The 19,999-nt window shown below is 41.6% G+C and overlaps 1 pseudogene; it reads right to left on the bottom strand.

The window, feature by feature from the left end:
- Positions 1-829: 829 nt before the first annotated feature.
- LOC142454443 (ATP-dependent RNA helicase DDX50-like) lies at positions 830-3,110 on the bottom strand (annotated as a pseudogene).
- Between the last annotated feature and the right edge of the window lie 16,889 nt (positions 3,111-19,999).

Raw genomic sequence — 19,999 nt, 5'->3', positions numbered from 1 at the left:
CCACTATGCGGCAGTTTGATTCTGTAACTATTCCAACCTTGGAAATCCTATGGGGGTAATTCTACTTGGTTCTACCCGGTTGCTGTAAGTGGTAAATGATTTGCCAGCTGTGGACTTGTCTCTGTTTTATAGGTTGGGAAGCTGTTCAGGGGAGATGTTTCGTTGGAAACACTCCTCTACAAAACTAAACAAAGGGAAGTTGCTTCATGCCACGGGTCTCTGTGCTCGTGAAGGTACTGGAGAAGCTGCGAGCAACAGAGGAGCTAGAGGCCCCTTGTTGTAGCATGACCAGACTGGGCATGAGGAGGAGGAGAGCAGTGGTGGGAAAGGCCTTTGTACACTGCAGTGTACACAGTGGTGGGAAAGGCCACCGTACACTGCAAGAGCTCAGCACCGGAGAACTGTAGTGTAGGAGGCTACGAGCGCACGTGGGAGCCAAGAAAGAAAACTCCCTTTTTTCTTGCAATGTATGTTTCTGCAATATCTTACAGACATTGCTTACCATTGCACTTACTGGTTAAAAACAACAACAACAACAATAACATATATATGTACATATAAATATATATACATATGTAGAGAGAGATCCGATTCACTTTCTTTTTTTTTTTGAAAACAGACAATAAAAGTATTTTTTTATTCAAAGGTATAACTGGATAAGTAGATTTGTTTACAACCATTCGTGTGAAATACTTTAAAAAATATATGGCCAGCTTCTTTGCAAATAGCAGATACATACCTCAACTATGAGGCCCTAATTTTTGGTAGGTAATACACATGATTAGACAGAAATAGGAAAGCTCACACTGGTAGATTAACTATCAAATTCTCAGTCAAAACTCCATTTGTGGCCCCCACTTCTTGATCGATTTCTATTTCCACTTTGTCTTCTACTGTCTTGTCTACTTCCTGACCGGCTTCCCTGGTGACTGTCTACCTGACCGGCCACCAGATCAACCACCTGACTGGCCTGACTGACCACCTGACCAGCCACTCCTCAGCCTGGAATTAGAAGATGTGTTTCCATCATAGTATTTTTCAATTTCAGGTAATTTGGCTGGCACTGAGAGTGTCCAGTCTGAGTCATGCCACTCTGCCTGCAGTCTTTCTGATTCAGTTGTTGGGACAGCAAAGCAAACACCCATATTTCCTACTAGGAGGCACATTCTGGTAATTCTGGACACAGCATTACTACTCAGTTCTCTATTAATTCCTTTCCAGGCACAGTTAACATCCTGTATTGTTCTGGGCTTTCCAATGTCATGGCCACAAACCCCTTATCAGAGGTGCTTAAAGATCATGGTTCAAAACTCAAAGCGCCCGAGATATGGGCTAATGCTGCAGCCAAAGCACCCACTGGCCCCTTTTCTTCTATGAGTCTCTGAGCTGATGGTCGGGACAAATCAACAGCAGCCAGAGACAGACGCCAGAGATCTGATGGCATCCGTGCTTTTAGATTTAACTAAATCCTTTGTAGAAGGAAGACCTACACATTTAAAAGTAATTCCTGCTTTTTGTTCCACATATCTTAGTTGACCTCATTCTCGTGGTTGCTAAAAACATAGGCAAATCCCTATGTCCATCCAGAGCGATGGATATAGGACTCAACATCCTGCGGGGGAGAACGTTGGATCACCGGGTCAACCTCAGAAATATCCCAGCCTCGGGCAGCAACATGGGTAACCACCAACACTTTGAAAGTGCCGTCTCTGAAGCCTTTTAGTGTAACTTCTCTTTGTGACTGTGCAAAGTCGCCATGTAAACACTGGGCATCCTGTTTTATGTGTGGATTCATGGCCATCTCAGTCACATTCTTTGTTTTGCAGAAAATAATAGCCCTCCCTTCAGATCCACTGTAGACTGGAAGGACCTCTCCAATAACTGCTGACCTCCGAGACCCATGGCACCGATGGCCAGATGTTCCCCACTAGTTGCAGCCTTTTGAGTCATCTTTCCAACAAGGTCAATCTGTTCATATCTGGATTTCATGTATTTTTTTGCAACTTTGTATACCCACTGTGGGCAAGTTGCAGAAAAAAGTAAAGTCTGAGGATTGTCTTCAGAATCAGCTTTGTCAGATTCATGGATAATATCTTCAACTTGTTCAGCAAAATCTAAATCTAACATTTGCTCCACTTCATCAAGGACCACATGACGCAGTTTCGAAAGACCCAATCGGCCGCTCTGCACATGGTCTTTGATTCGACCAGGGGTCCCAACCAAGATGTCAATACCATTTCGAAGATGGCTAATTTGACTTTGATACGATGTTCTACCATAAAAACATGCCACACTGGGCTTCCTAGTTATGTCTTTGAAATCCTTGGCTACTTGGTTTGCCAGGTCCCTTGTTGGAGCCAAAACAAGTACCTTTGGGGAACGGCTTTTTAAATTGTCTCTTGATTTCTTCGGAGTCTTTCAACCAAGGGGATGGCAAAAGGGAATGTCTTTCCTATTCCTGTTTGTGCCTGAGCAATTAAATCTTGTCCTTCCTATACAGGATCAAAGGTCTTAACTTGAATGGGAACAAGATATGTTACCCCTCGACCTTTCAGAAGCTTAATAGTTTCTTCAGAAACAGGGAAATTGGAGAAGGCTCCTTCTTTTTGTTCACGTGTTAGGGCCTCATCTAGTTTAATATCACTTGATTTATGGGTGGAACTGTCTCAGGATGACACTCGCTTTGTTTTTTTCATATCCAGCAATATTGCCATTAGGCAGATCTTTTCTTGACTTATGAGATTTAGAGAATTCATCTGAAAGTTTATTAAAAACCTTCAGTGTCTCCATTTAGCTTCTCTTTCATTTTTGTTTTTTGGCCCTTGGAGCATCTAGATCATCTGTCACACTGTTTCCCCTTGCTTCTGATTTCTCAACTGAGTCATAATGGTGCCTTGACTTCCTTCTATCATTCCAGCATTGTGTCATCTGTTTTCGGCTTATCTTGTTTAAATCTTCACAACAACCCTATAAGGGAAGTATAATTCCATAATCCCTCATCTAAAATGCCAATATCCAAAAAGCTCTTTTGCCTCTCCTTCCTTGGGCTCTGTGACTCCTCCAAGGGTGCCTCAGCTCCATAATGTCCCCCAGAGGAGTTTCCCAGGCATTACTCACTGCTGCTGCCGCCTTCAGGGCATGGTAGCCACAAGCACCCCTGGGCAGCGACAGAGTGAAAGGAAGCTGGGGCAGGGCGACAGGCCGGCCGGGGCTGTGCGTCACTTCCCTCATTTTCATAGATAAGGAATAAGTGGAAAATATCTTCTTCTTGGTGATCGAAACAAAGTTGGAGATAGTGTGATAGAATTTTGCAAGACAAACAATATCATCGCAAATACCATTTTTTTAACACTACACATGGTGACTATACACATGGACCATTCCAGATGGAAGACATAGAAACCAAATGTATTACATCTGTTGAAAGAGGCAATGGAGACGCTCAATATCAGCAGCTAAAACCAGGCCACAGGCAGAACATCAATTGCTCATATGTAATTTTAGGTTATAGGTAAAGAAGATAAAAACAAGTCCACGAGAACCAAAACACATCCTTGAGTCTACCCCACCTGAATTTTGAGAACATCGAGAGAACAGATTTGATGCCTTGGACACTAATGACAGGAGTCTCGGGGAGCTATGGTATTGTAACAAGAACATCCTAAAAATGTAGTGTATCATCAAAAGTATAATGAGTTTTGTGGAACAAATCAATAAACATTACAAGCATAAAAGTAACATTATAAAAGCAGAAAGCAAAAGATCATTAAAAAGATAGGAAAGAAAGAATAGGTCAAAGTGGATGTCAGAAGAGATTCTGAAAATTGCTCTTAATTGGAAAGTAATGAAGGCAAAGGGAAGAAATGATGAAATTAAAGAGCTGAAGAGAAAATTTCAAAAGTCACCTAGAGAAGACAAAGTAAAATATTACGATTAAATGTGCAAAGACCTAGAATTAGAAAGACAAACAGGAAGAATATGCTCAGCATATCATCAGCTAAAAGAACTGAAAGCCTCGAGCTGTAATTGACAAATTCTGAGGGCAAAATATGGAATAATGCAGGGAACATCAACATAAGAAGGAAAGAATACACAGTCGCTATACCAAAAAGAACTTCAAGTAGTAACATGACCAAGACCCATTCCATGGTACTGAAGGAAGAAGTTCAAGTTGCACTGAAAGCATTCATCTAAAATAAGGCTTCAGTAATTGATGGAATAACAATTTGAACATTTCAACAAGCCGAGAAGTAAGGGAAGCCCTTCCTTGTCTATGGAAAGACATTGGGAAGACAGTTATCTGGCCATTTATCCATAAAAAAGATGATCCAATAGAATGTTCAAATTATAGAACAGTATCATTGATATCACATGCAAGTAAAATTTTGCCGAAGATCATTCAGTAATGCTCTGAGCAGTACATTGGCAGGGAGCTGCCAGAGGTTCAGGCTGGATTCAGAAGAGGTCATGGAAAAAGAGATAGCATTACAGATGTCAGGTGGATTGTGGCTGAAAGCAGAGAATACCCCAAACATGTTTACTTGTGTTTTATGGACTGTGTAAAGGTATTCTACAGGGTGGACTACATGCGTTGGGTAGAAGAGGAATTCCACAACACTTACTTATTCTCATGCAGACCGTGTACATGGGGGATCAAGAGACAGTTGTGAGAACAGAATGAGGATACTTCATGGTTTAAAATTGGGAAAGGTTGTATTCTCTCACCATACTTCTTCAACATTTAAACTGAGGAAATAATCAGAGAATCTGGATTATATGAAGAAAAATATAGCTCCAGAAGTGGAGGAAGGCTTATTAATAACCTAGGATATGCAGATGCCACAGCACTTTCTGATGAAGACCAAGTGTGGTAGCTTTCAATGGAGTGCATATGGATTACAACTCATGTAAAGAAAACCAAAATCCTCACAACTAGAACAATAGGTAACATCATGAATAACAGTGGAAATTGTCAAGGATTTCGCCTTGTTTGGATCCACAATGAATTCTCATGGAAGCAGCAATCAAGAGATCAAATGGCACATTACATTGGGTGAATCTGCTGCTGCTGCTGCTGCTGTTGTTACGTGCCATTGGGTTGGGTCCAACTCATAGTGACCCTATCTACGCACAACAGAATGAAACACAATGCAGTCCTGCACCAGCCTCACAATTATTTCTATGGTGGAGCCCATTGTTGCAGCCATTGTGTCAATCCATCTCGTTAAAGAAAGGCCTTCCTCCTTTTCAAAAAAGTCATTTTACTGGGGGCTCATATAACTCTTATCATAATCCATACATCCATCTATTGTGTCAAGCACATTTGTACATTTGTTGCCCTCATCATTCTCAAAACATTTGCTTTCTCCTTGAGCTCTTGGCATCAGCTCCTCATTTTTCCCCCTCCCTCATGAACCCTTGATAATTTATAAATCATTATTATTTTATCATATTTACACTGCCCGATGTCTCCCTTCACCCACTTTTCTGTTGTCTATCCCCCAGGGAAGAGGGTATATGTAGATCCTTGTAATCGGTTTCCTCTTTCTGCCCCACCTTCCCTCCACCCTCCCAGTATCACCACTCTCACCATTGGTCCTGAAGAAATCACCTGTCCTGGATTCCCTGTGTTTCCACTTCCTATCTGTATCATTGCACATCTTCTGGTCTAGCCAGACTTGTAAAGGTAGAATTGGAATCATGATAGTGGGTGGGGTAGGGTGGGTGGCATTTAAGAACTAGAGGAAAGTTGCATGTTTCATTGATGCTACACTGCACCCTGACTGGCTCTTCTACTCCCCTTGACCCTTCTGCAAAGGGATGTTCAGTTGCCTACAGACGAGCCTTGGGTCCCCAATCTGCATCCCCCCTCATTCATAATTATATGAGTTTTTTGGTTCTTTGATGCCTGATCCCTGATCCCTTCGACACCTCGTGATCACACAGGCAGGTGCACTTCTTCCATGTGGGCTTTGTTGCTTCTGGGCTAGATGGCCACTTGTTTACTTTCAAGTCTTTAAGACCCCAGACACTATATCTCTGGATAGCTGGGCACCATCAGCCTTGCCTTCCTCCTTTTTGCAGAACTTTTTTTTAACCAAGCCTGATGTATTTTTCTAAGCACTAGTTTCTCCTAACAATATGCTTAACGCATGTAAAACAAAGTCTCTCCATCCTTGCTTCTAAGGAGCACTCTGGCTGTACTTTTTCCAAGAGAGATTTGTTGGTCCTTTTGGCAGTCCATTTTACATTCAATATTCTTTTCTAGGACCACAATTCAAATACATGGAATTTTCCTCAGTCTTCCTCATTCAATGTCCAAATTTCACATGCATATGATGCAATTGAAAATACCATGGTTTGGGCTAGGTGCACCTCAGTCCTAAAAGTAACCTTTCTGCTTTTCAACACTCTAAAGAGGCCTTCTGCAGTGAAGTTGCCCAATGTAATGCATCTTTTGATTTCTTGATTGTTGCCTCCATGAGCATTGACCCTGGATCTACGCAAGATAAAGCCCTTGACAACTTCAGTCTTTTCTCCATTTATCATGATGTACTTTTTAGGTCAGATGTGAGAATTTAGGTCTTCTTTACATTGAGTTGTAATCCATACCGAAGGCAGCAATCTTTCATCTTCATCAGGAAGTGCTTCAAGTCCTCCTCACTTTCATCAAACATGGTTGTGTCATCTCCATAGAATGGGTTAAGAAGCCTTCCTCTAATCCTGATGCCAGTCTCCTTCATGTAATGCAGTTTCTCTGATAATTTGCTCAGATTACAGATTGAATAAACACGGCGAGAGGATAAAACCCTGTCACATGCCTTTCCTGATTTTAAATCATGCAGTATTTCCTTATTCTCTTTGCACAACGTCATCTTGATCCATGTACAAGTTCTCCATGAGCACAATCAAGTGTTCTGGAATTCCCATTCTTCTCAAGGCTGTTCATAGAGTGTTCTGATTCACACATTTGAATGCCTTTGCATAGTCAATAAAACACATCTTTCTGGAATTATCTGCTTTCACCCAAGATCCATTTGATATTAGCAATGCTATCCTTCTGGCCATGTCCTTTTCTGAATCCAGCACGAATCTCTGGCAACTTCCTGTTCATGTAGTACCACAAACATCGTTGGATAATCTTCATCAAAATTTTGCTATTGTTCTATAATTTGAACATTCTGTTGGGTCACTTTTTCTTTGTAATGGGTACAAATATGAATCTCTTCAAATCAGTTGGCCAAATAGCTCTCTTGCAAATAGATGAGTGAGTGCTTCCAGTGCTTCATCAGGTTGTTGAAACACTTCAATTCGTATTCTGTCAATTGCTGGAGCCTTGTTTATGGCTGATGCTTTCGAGTGCAGCTTGAACCAATTCCTTCAGTGACATCGGTCCTCGCCCATATGCCACCTCCTGAAGTGGAGGGATGGTGACCAGCTCTTTGTGGTACAGTGACTGTGTAGTCTTTCCACGTTCTTTTGATGCTCTCTGCACCATTCCATATTTTGCCCATAGAAACTGTCAATGTTGCAACTCGACGTTTGCATTTTTTCTTGAGTTCTTTCCATTTAAGATATCTTGAACAAGTTCTTTCCTTTTGTCTTTCGAATTTTAGGCCTTTGCCCATTTCATTATAATGTTTTACTTTGTCTTCTCTAGCTGACCTATGAAATTTTCTCTTCAGCTCTTTGACTTCATAGTTTTTCCCATTTGCCTTCATTACTTTCCAACTAAGGACAAGTTTCAGAGCCTCTTCTGACACCCACTTTGATTTTTTATTTCTTTCTGATCTTTTAATGACGTTTTGCTGTTTTCATGAATGATGTTTTTAATGTCCTACAACAGCTCATCACGTTCTCTGTCATTAGTGTTCAATGCAGCAAATCTCTTTAAATTCAGATCGGACACACACAAGGTCGTATATTAGCTTTGGGGACTTGCTTTAATTTTTTTTTTTACCTTCAACCTGGACTTACACATGAGCAAATGTTGGTCTGTTCCACAGAAAGCCCCTGGCCTGGTTTTAGCTGATGATATTGAACTTCTCCATCATTCTGCTTACAGACATAGTAAAATCACTTCTCTGTGTTACATCTGGATAGGTCCTCATGTATAGTCACTGTTTGTGTTGGTGAAAAATACTATTTGTTAAGAACAAGTTGTTGATCTTGCACAATTCTGTCATGCAATTTCCAGCTTCATTTCTATCACTAAGACCACATTGTATTGTTCCTTCCTCCTTGTTTCCAACATTTTCATTCCAATCAGCAATAATTATCAGCACCTTAATTGCATGTTTGATCAATTTCCCATCAAAGACATTGGTAGATTTCTTCAACTTCTTTATCACTAGCTTTTGTGAGAATATATATTTAAAGTGTTAAAATTCAAGATATTATTTTTGAGGACTAAGGTGCATCTGAACCAGGTCATGGTACTTTGAATCACCTTGCATGCAGATGAAGTTGGACCATGCGTAAGAAAGACCGAAGAAGAATTAATGAATTTGAATATGGTGCTGGTGAAGAATATTAAAAATACCATGGACTGTCAAAAGAACAAACAAACCTGTCTTGGAATAAGTTCAATCAGAATGCTCCTTAGAAGCAAGGAAGTTGAGGCTTTGTCACAAGTACTTGGATATGTTATTAGGAGAGATCAGACCCTGGAGAAGGACATTATGCTGCTTGAAAGACAGGGGCAGCAACAAAGAGGGAGGCCCTCAATGAGATGGATGGACACAGTGGCTGCAACAATGGGCTCAAGCACAGGAACAATTGTGAGGATGGTGCAGGGCTGGGCAGTGGTTTGTTCTGTTGTATGTAGAGTCCCAATGAATTGGAACCTACTGGCCGGCACCTCTCAATAATAACAACAACAATTGGCAAAAAAGAGTGAACTTGGCGTTGAGGCAATAAACTGGTAACTGGCACAGGTCAGGAATTTAAGGCAATTTAGGTATATATTTCTGCAGAATTGGAGGGGGGGGGATTGTAGAGAATACACACTGTAAGTACTATATGGGCATAGCTGGTTGAGCATGTTTCTTCACTTTATTGCGCTTTACAGACAAGCTTTGTGGCAAGGTTGGCTCTAGCAAGCCTATAGGCGCTGTTGTTTTGGACAGCATGTCCTCACTTTGTGTTTTTGTGTCATATCTTGGTAATTCTCACAGTATATTAAACATTCTCATAATGCTGCTGAGCACTTAGTAGATTGCAATATAGCATAAACAAAACTCTCATATGAACTGGGACACTAAAGTCATGGGACTGCCTTTATTGTGATGATTGGTCTGGGACTGAACCCACACTATTTCTGCGATATGCCTGCTTAGTGATTAGAAGCAAAAGACTGAAAATGAGTATACAGCAACATACCGTATATAGTCGTGTATAAGCTGAGTTTTTACATCTATTTTTTGTGTTTAAAATTTTTTTTAAAATTAGGGACTCATACAACTCTTATAACAGTCCATACATACATCAATTGTGTAAAACACATCTGTACATTCATTGCCCTCATCACTCTTAAAACTTTTGCTCTTCACCTAAGCCCCTGGCATCAGCTCCTCATTTTTCCCCTCCCTCCTGCTCCCCGCTCCCTCATGAACCCTTGATAATTTATAAATTATTGTTTTGTCATATCTTGCACCATCCTATGTCTCCCTTCACCCACTCTTCTGTTTTCCGTCCCCCAGGGAGGAAGTCATGCGTAGATCCTTGTAATTGGTTCCCCCCTTCCAACCCATCCTCCCCCAACCCTCCCAGTATCGCCACTCACACCACTGGTCCTTAAGGGATCATCCGCCCTGGATTTCCTGTTCCTATCTGTATTAATGTACATCCTCTGGTCTAGCCTGATTTGTAAGGTAGGATTGGGATCATGATGGGGGAAGGAAGCATTTAGGAACTACAGGAAAGTTGTATGTTTCATCATTGCTACATTTCACACTGACTGGCTCGTCTCCTCCCAAGAGCCTCCTGTAAGGGGATGTCTAGTAAGCTGAGTTTTTCAGGACATTTTTAATGCAGTTTTTATGGTAAAAGTAGGTGCCTCAGCTGATATTTGGGTTGGCTTATACTCGAGTGTATATGGTATATGAAATTTAGAAACAGGAGCTGACAGAAAAAAGTATGCAGCACAATGAGACCTAGAATACAATAATGTCTCAAAAACACACACTCAAACAGAGTCACAATACACGAGGGGGTGACAAAAATTTGTGCAAAAAATTCCACCATCTGCTCACCTTCCTGACACAATTGCTGAAGACAAAGCGGGTGCATAAGCAAATGTGGTGAAGAAAGCTGATGGTGCCCGGCTATCAAAAGATATAGCATCTGGGGTCTTAAAGGCTTGAAGATAATCAAGCAATCATCTACCTGAGAAGCAACAATGCCCACATGGAAGAAGCACAGAAGCCTGGGTGATCATCAAGTGTCGATGGGATCAGGTATCAGTCATCAAAGAACAAAAAAATCATATCATTGTGAATGAGGGGGAGTGCGGGGTGGGGACCCTAAGCCCACCTGTAGGCAACTGGACATCCCCTTACAGAAGGGTTTAAGGGAGGAGATGAGCCAGTCAGGGTGCATTGTAGCAATGATGAAATATACAACTTTCCTCTAGTTCTTAAATGCTTCCTCCCCCCACCACTATCATGATCGCAATTGTACCTTACAAATCTGGCTAGAGCAGAGGATGTACACTGGTACAGATAGGAACTGGAAACACAGGGAATCCAGCACAGATGATCCCTTCAAGACCAGTGGTGAGAGTGGCGATACCGGGAAGTGGGGTAGAAAGGGAAAACCAATCACAAGGATCTACATATAACCCCCTCCCTGGGGGACAGACAACAGAAAAGTGGGTGAAGGAAATGTCGGACAGTGTAAGACATGAAAAAATTTATAAATTATCAAGGGTTTGTGAGGGAGGGAGTGGAGGAGAAAATATGGAGCTGATACCAAGGGCTCAAGTAAAAAGAAATGTTTTGAGAATGATGATGGTAACAAATGTACAGATGTGCTTGACACAATGGGTGTGGATATGGATTGTGATAAGAGTTGTATGAGCCCCCAATAAAGTGATTTGGAAAAAAAAAGAAAAGTTATTATCATGAAAAATAAAGATTGAAATTGTAAACAAAAAATCCCATCAACTTTCATTTCTGTTTTTTTCATGAACTTTGTGATATGCCCTCGAATGGTTTTCCAGTGCACATTCTGACAGAGGCAGACACATTAAACCCTTCGTTATGTTTGCTGTGTGGGCAGGCAAATAAAAAAGGAAATAGATATTAAAGTGAATATAAATTATAAAAGGGGAATTTTTACAGTTACAATATATGTCATGAAATTAAGCACAATTAACTTGATGTTTAGCACGCGGAGTATAAATTTTAATTTGTTATTTTTCTTGCTACATATGTGCAGTGTTGATAGTGTATATTCTTAGGGCTTATTAGTTGTTTGGAATTTATCAAAACTTTTCAGAGGAGTGATGTGGCAGTTTGATACTCTCCAGCCAACTTTGAAAGGGGTGGAGTCTAGCCTGACAATCAGGTCACAGCCATTGAGGCCTCTGTGTGGGCATGGCCTTCCCCTGAGGATTCTGGGAACTCCTATCTTCCTCCCTGGAGGTGGAACACATTCTTTCTCCTTGTGAGACATTTCTGCTGACAAGACACATGAAGCTACACTGCAGCCTGGAGCTGGAGGAGCCATGTGGAGACTACTGTCAATGCTGAGATGCTTCTACCGCCACTTGATCCACAAGACTTTCTACCCACTGGCCTGTGATCTTCCTGCATTTGGCATCATTGCAGGCATTCCATGAATCTGAACAGGAATTTATGGATTGTTATCAGACATGTGGGCTAATATCAGCCTTACCGATTTGATCTGGATTGGGCTGGGATATTTTCTTAATATACAGTTACTCTTTATATAAAGATCTTTCTTTACTCATATACACATTTGAGGGTCTATGAATTTGTTTCTCTAGTCAACCCAGACTAACACAGTGATATCTTTTTTCTTTGAAGAGTAAGGTAGTCACACCAAAACAGTAATCTAGGCTGTGATACACGCAAACGCCAACCAGCCAACAAACTATTAGATTCTATTTGAGGACTACAGAGGGGGAGAACCTAGGCAAAAATGATTTGCTTTTAAAGTAATTAATATGCAAAATAAAACCAAATCAGTGTGTTCATATACATCCACTCTCACAAGGTAGTAGTTTAAATCTCCTGTGAAAAAATAAGTTATGACTTTAGTGAAAAAGTGAACTTTTCTATGAAAAACATTTTCACAAATGAGGTTTACCTTAGGACTATTAAAGCAAATCTCTCAATTTTATAGAAAAGCTCTTTATCACTTTCCATAAACATTCTGAGATAGACATTTAACTTTCTGTTTACCAGATACTGAATAAGCCCACATTTAGCTTAACGTTTACTGTAACTTATACATCAATGTTCACTAAGATTTTCCTCAATTCTCACAAAATGGTGTCTAGCTGAGTACTCTGTCTTCTCAAGGCTCCCATGTCACAGCCTTCCAATTCCTTTCAAGGATCCTCATTAAACCACTAATTAGATTTTGTAGCCTTTGGCTTCAGTTACATTTTCTTGTCAAGGCTGAATTAAAAAAATATATGGGTACCCCTGAAGGAGGAATGTGATCAGTAGGCTATGATTTCTCTAGTGGGGGCTATGAGACAGCAAGTTACCATGATGGTGAACTGGTGATCTATAACCCTGGAATTTCATATCTCTGTTTGTTGGGGATGATGGAAATAGGTTATTACACCAAGTCTAAGGTGCTCTGTGAGCAAGGATTCAGTTCTCTCTTCCTTCTCCAAGTGAAGTGCAGACATAAAATAAATGAATAAGAATACATACTGAAATTGCTTCTCTTACTCTCATTCAACACAGCAGCAAAACCAAAAAGAATGTGACTAGCAAGCTAATCATTTTAGAGTTTAATGTTCAGACCCACATCTTACACTTTATATAATTTTCGTTAATGCTGTTGCTCTTCTCTGGAATATTTCTGTATGAGGCATTCTTTTAGTGCACAGGAAACTCCATGGTTAAAGCTCAGAGCACATGATTTTATTTTAATGACATAATCAACCTCATATATTCCATCTACATTGGGGGTTGAGTGGTCGAGTCTGCCATTGCACCTCGTGTATGGTCATCACCCATTTGTCAGTGGAGGCTTACATGTTACTGTGATACTAACCAGGTTGTAGAGAAGCTTCAAGAACAAGATGAACTAAGAAGGGAGGCCTAGAAAACCGCTTCTGAAAACCAGGTGTTTCAGTCTGGGGAGACTAGAGAAACGAATCCATAGAAACTCATGTGTACCGAGAGAGTCTTATATAAAGGGTAATTGTACATTAAGAAAGCATCCCAACCCAGTTCAGTCCAAGACCATAAGTCTGATCTTAGCTCATATGCCTGATACCAATCTATAAAATCCTCTTCAGACTCACGGAACACATGCAATGAAGCCAAATGCAGGATGATCACAGGCCGGTGGGTAGAAAGTCTTTGGATCCACTGAGAAGCATCTCAGTGCTGGCAGGGGTCTCTACATGGCTTCTCTGGCTTCAGAGCTCTGGTTGCATCAGGGTAGATCCATGTGGCTTCTCCAGCTCAGGACACTGGCGTAGTCCCATGTGTCTTGTCAGCTGCAATGTCTCCCAGGGAGTGAACAGAGAGAGAGAGTGTCTCCCGCCTCCAACGGGGAAAATACCGGATTTCCCAGAATCATTAGGGGAAAGGCTATGCCCACACCAAAGCCTCATTGGCTATGACCCGACTGGCAAGAGTAGATTTCACCTTACTCTTAATCCCCTTAAGTCCCAAATGATACCAGATTATATCACTACTACACCAGGCAATGAAAACTCCTATGGGTCACAACACTCTGACTGAGCAGTGTTTTCTTCTGTTGTTCATGAGTTCACCTCGTGTTGGGGGCCTTCTCTATGGCACCTAACAAGAGCCACATCCTCATCTAGTCCAACGGTGAGAGTACAGTTACTTGCTAAAGGAAAAGATAAAGTATTAATATCCTGGAAGTGATACTTTCTGTGCTCCCCAAAAGTCAGATGCATGGCCACTGCGTCAACTCGGACACACAGCAGCCCTCTAAGATCCGGCTGAACTGCTCCTTGGGGTTGCAGGAGTAGATAGCCTGCTCTCTCTCCTACGGGCTACCTGGTGGCTTTGAAATGGCAACCTTGTGGTTAGCAACCCAACCCATAATCGCTATGCCGTAGTATTATTTTGATAAGGGGCTCTGTTTCATTGACCCTTATTTTAGTTGTAAGGAAAATGCATCTGGTCTTTGTACATAGTTTTTCTATCAAACTTTGGATCTTGCTTCTTTTAGGGGTTGCTTTGACTGGATCGGATACGTCTTCTAAATAGAGCCATGTTGACACATCGAGGCAATCTCCAGCGTTAAGCATGGAGCCTCAGAGAAAGAGTTATGGAGCATTAATCCAAGAAGATGAGGGCGCTGACCTGATGTTTCATGGCAAGAATGATTTATGTTTCCCTTGAGTCTCCCCACTTGTCTCCTGAGCCATTATGAGGATGGAAGATGCGGTTGGTGGGGAAGAACATGTGAGGCTTGCACTGGGCACTGCTGTCTTCTTCTCTCATATAAACGGTGTCTGTAGGCAGTTAAGCTGCTTGTATTCTTGACAGATGGCATTTTCTCTCCTTGGGGGAATCTTTGGACGTAGATGTTTATGTGGATGCGGGAGGCTGAAAAATAAGCACCCTGGTGGTATCCACATCAAAACCCTGAGTCATTTAATTTGGAAAAAGCATCTCTGCCGTAGTGGAGGAGAAGTAAAAAAAATGCTACAAAATCCTGGAAACACTTATGAAACAAAAACATCGAAGTGTGAAGTGACTGTTCTCAACATATTCTCTACTGAAGTCTCTGCGCTTCTGAAGGTGGTGCTTCCGTTTCTTCAACCCTTCCCCAAAGTATTCGTACCTGTTGATTCACACCATGTCAAAATGTTAGTTTTGGAATCTTTGTGGGAACTCAAATGGTGGTCCTTTTAAATGTTGAGATTTGGAAACAGAAAGCAGCCAGAACAGGCAAGAACATGACTGTGAAGTGTGTGAGGTAAGATTTCCCAATGAAATTCTTGTAGGACAGACATTACAACCTTTGCAGAATGACAAGGTGCCTTGTTGTGATAGGGAAAAAATTCGAAGTGACTTTCCTGACCTTTTTTCATAGCAATGCAGTTATCAATTTTCTTAATTTTTTTTGGTAATAAGCTCCCATGATCATCTTGCGCCATTTGAAAAAAAATTAAGATTACTCTTTTGGAATCACAACCTCTCTCCCCCCTCACAACAAAACAAAACGAATCAGTAGCCACCCCCTCCTGCTACCCTTTGCTTGTCAGTTGTCACCAAGATGGGCTCAGGCACAGGAGCAAGCAGGAGGATGAAGCAGGATCAGGCAGGGTTCCGTGCTTTTGTGCAGAGGGTCAATCGGTCGGAACCAACTTGATAGCACCTAACAAAAACAACAACATACCTTTTGAGCTGACTTACCTCACTGCCTAGCAGATCCCCTTGCAAGGTACTCATTTGATCCAACCTCTATTTTACGTTTTGCTTTCTTCTAGTCTTTAAATTTTGGTTCTCAACTTTCCTCATGCCACAACCCTTTCATAGGGTTCCTCATGATGTGGTAACCCAACCATAAAATTATTTTTGTTGCTGCTTCATCATTTTGCTACTGTCATGAATTGGGCGACTGCTGTGAAAGGGTTGTTTGAGCCCCCAAAGGGGCCACGACCCACAGGTTGAGAACCACTATAAATGTAACCAAAAAAGTTTTATTGGGGGTATAATTGACATATCAAATGATTCAATGGCTCAGTCATGTTGCAAAGAGTTCTGCAATCATCACCATATCAATTTTAGAACATTTTCCTCTTTCTTGTAATCACTGTTGTCAGCTTGCCATATCCCCTCCAATTTCCCTGCCATGTCCATAGATGTTTGCTGATCCATTCCTAGCTCTCTCCTGGATTTCAGAAGCAGTAAAACATTCAAAACAAAAACAAGAAAGAAAGAATAAAAAAACCCAACAACAATGATATCATAAAAGAGAACAATCCAATAGAGAAGAAGGCAGATGAAAATGATGGTGGCAATATAGGTAAAAGTGTGCTTGATTCAACTGGCTTCTGGATTTATTATAAGATCTGTAAGAGCCCCTAATAAAGTGATTAACAAAAAAATAAAAAAGGAGGCAGAGAATATAAAAAAAATGGAAACCAACTTAAAATGGGTCCAGAGGTCAAATGATAAAGCATGGCATTTTAACATGATCACATCTGTCATAATCGACTTTACAACACTCGGCCTGACAGCAGAGTCGTCCTCATCCCTGAATGACATTCAGAGAGGATTCACTGGAAGCTTGATTCTCATGGGAACCCCTGACTGGAGTTTGGACTTTGAGTGTCACCCATAGCCTTCTGCAAAGTGGGTGTTAGGAATTTAAGCTGTGGTAGCGTTCCTGAAGGTATCCTACTATCACGATGGGGGAAAGAGGAGGCTGCCGCCTCTTGTGAAAATGTACAGTCCAGGAAACCCACAGAGGGCCACTGCGTTGGAACTGATTGAATGACAGGGTTTTGTTTTTGTTTTTAAACAAGACTAACACAAATTTAATACAAAGAGACCTTGTCTGAAGGCATTCACTGATTGAAGAGACATGTTTAAACCTATTTTGTTTGGAAAAAAAATCCATGAATGCACAAACTGGAATCCCAGTAGTAATGCTTTTTGCCATACCCTTGTAATTAAATCCATGTTCCTAAGACGAGAGTATTCTGAAAGATCAGTGTCCCTAAAACCAACGAAGATGTTTTCATAAGGAGCTACAGGAAGAGACCAGCGAAGGTGAAGGCAGAGGTTGAAGCTCAGGAAATGAGAGAATGCCAGAAGACAACTAAAGCTGGAAGAGGCATATTTTGGATTTGATTGTGTACTCCTGGTCTCTCAGACTGTGAAAGAATAAATTATTATTATTTTGTCACCATATTTTTCTGAAGCCTTTTTTTGGCAACAGCAAAATGCGGAAATTAATAAAATGGCTATAGAACAAAAAAGTGTGTGTGTGTGTGTGTGCGTGCGTGCGAGTGTGTGTGTGTATGTGAGTGTGTGTGTGCGTGCGTGCGTGTGTGTGTGCATGTGTATGTGTGTGTGTGTGTGTGTGTGTGTGTGTTTAGGAACCCAGTGGCGCCCTGATGACATAGCAGTAATGGCTGGGCTGTTAATTGCAAGGACAACTTTGAAACCACCAGCCTCTCTGTGGGAGAAAGATGCGGATTTTGGATTGAAACACCCACAAAAGGTTAGTCTTGGAAATCCACGGGGCAGTTGTAATTTGTCCTATCGGCCACTGAATCAGCAACAACTCGATGGCAAGGCATGGGGGACCAAGGTAGAGCAGTTGCCTGCTGTCTGTATGATACGGGTTGAAAGCTGTCATGGAATGTTTTCCCTTTTTGGACTCATCTAAATATTCCCCCTACTTGCTATCAAAATTCATTGTGACAAAAATTGTGTCAATTATTTATGCTTTGAAATTTGGGGCTGGCAGAAGCCTCTGTTGACCTGCAGAAATTTGAGGGTGATCGTTCATAAGGATTACAGCCAAGAACACCTCACAGGGCTGTTTGTGGTCCTCTGCCACACAGGGCATGATGAGTTGAACCCAGTTTGGTATTACCTGAGAGTCCTCATATCGGACGCCTGCGATTAGGTTATGCGCTGGGTTTTGAACCACAAATTCAGTTGTTTGAAATACCCAGGTGCTCTGAGGGAGAAAAATGAGGCTTTCTACCCCTACTGTGAAGACTGATAGTCTCAGAAACCCACAGGGACAGTTTCCCCCTGTCTTATACGTCACTGTGAGTCAGAATCAGCTCGACAGCAGTGAGTTTTGACTGAGAAGTAGCCCTCATTCTCAGAGATCCTACAGGACAGGGTAGACCTGCCCCTGTGTGTTTCTGAGACTGTAACTCTTTATGAGAGTAGAAAGCTGAGTTCTCCTCCTAAGGAGCTGCTGGTGGTTTTGAACGGCTGAATTTCTGGTTTGCAGACCAATGCAAAGGAACTCTGGTGACATAGCAGGCTGCAAATTGGGCTGCTAACCACACGGCCAACACTTGGAAACCACCAAACTGGGAAAGAAGAGGCTTTCTACTCTGTTAAAGCTCTATTGTCTAAGGAACCCACAAGGGTAGTTGTACTCTGTGCTTAAGCATCGTTATGAGTCAGAATTAGCTCAGTGGCTGTGAGTTTAGTTTCTGGTTCAGAACAAAAACCAGTACATTATATGCATTAGCCACAGTGACTGGCTTTTTATGTGATTTGTCAGATAATTGAAATTATTTAAGAATGAGAATCCGCAAGTAGAATAAAGGTTTTTGGGGGAGTGGTAAAGGGTACAGTGGGGGTGGGGGAGGGTGTAAAAGGGAGATGACGTCAAGGAGTCCATGCAGAAGAGGAATGTTTGGAAACTGATTGTGGTAGCTATTGTACAACTCTACTTGACGTGATTGATCTATGAAATGATAGAACATATATATTCAACCCCAATTAGTAATAAATTAGAAACCAAACCAAATCAGAGAATGAGAAGCTAGCCCAGGAAGTTCTGGTCCAGTAGTCGGGTGGTGAGGAGAAAGCATCAGGAAGACCACAGTTCAGGAATCTGGGTTTGTGGTGCGTGGAGTTGAGGACTCACAGGCTAACTCGGGCAGCTGAGGCGGACATCCTGTGCTGTGGGAGTGGAAAGCAGGAGAAAAAGGGCAACTTTGCCCACGAAAGCTGAGAAAATCACCTTGGCTTACACCATCCATTTTTTCTGAGGTCAATTTCTCACGCCCTAAATTGCATTTCAGTCAGTATGTGTACATTTTTTCTCCTTTTGAATCGAAGTCAATGTTTTGTTCGTTTTTCAATATTAAAAAAGCTTTTTGTTGTAAATCAAGGGAAGGCTTACAGAGCAGACCATAGATTTACATGTAACAATTCACACAATTTCTTACTCAACTCATCTATAGCCACCCGCTCCATGGCACATGGCTTATCACCTTACTTGCATGTGGTCCTGTTCCCATTTCTCCTATCCTAACTCTCTGAATGTTGTCCCTAGGTAAATGCTGTCCTTTCGACCTTAAACTGTTGATTATTCAAACACAATGGGAGTTCAGTTCCAGGCATGAAGAGTCAGGGCCATAGAGTATTGTGGCCTCTAGTCTCCATCCAACCTATTAGCCTCGTCTTATATTTTCAAATCTTTAACTGCATTTATGCAAGAGAATAATTATTAAGTCTTAAATGGGGCAAGAACAAGACAAAGGTACATTATTCATATGAAGGAGACCATTAGCATAGGGTCATAATGGTGTCCAAGGGTTAGCTGATATGTTGTTGCTGTTAGGTGGCATTGGGTTTGTTCCCACCCATAGTGACCATAGTGACTGTGCACAACAGGATGAAACACTGCCCGGTCTTGCCCACCCATACAATTGTTCCTATGCTTGAGCCCGTTGCTGAAGACACTGGCCCCATCTCATTGGGGCCTTTCATTTTTTTCACCGCCCCTTTACTAACCAAACACGATGTTCTTCTTCAGGGACTGGTCTCTCCTGACAATATGTCCAAAGTTTGTAAGACTAATTCTTGCCATCCCTGCTTCTAGGAGCATGATTCTGATTTACAGAACTTTAAAAGTGACATGACAGGTCCAGGGACTCGGTCACAAATGTATGGCTGATGGCAGATCAATACATCACAGTTACAGGTGGAATTATGGGAGTGAGAATGGGGTCATGATTGGTAATTTGTGGTAGACAAAAGCACTTGCAAGATTGATCCAGGGGTCTCCCCAAGGCAGTCAGGGCATGCTTCATAACTGG

The sequence above is a fragment of the Tenrec ecaudatus genome, chromosome 8, assembly GCF_050624435.1.
Source record: "Tenrec ecaudatus isolate mTenEca1 chromosome 8, mTenEca1.hap1, whole genome shotgun sequence".
NCBI classification, from domain to species: domain Eukaryota; kingdom Metazoa; phylum Chordata; class Mammalia; order Afrosoricida; family Tenrecidae; genus Tenrec; species Tenrec ecaudatus.
The sequence above is the reverse complement of the archived record's forward strand: the minus strand, read 5'-3'. Positions and strand labels throughout refer to the sequence as shown.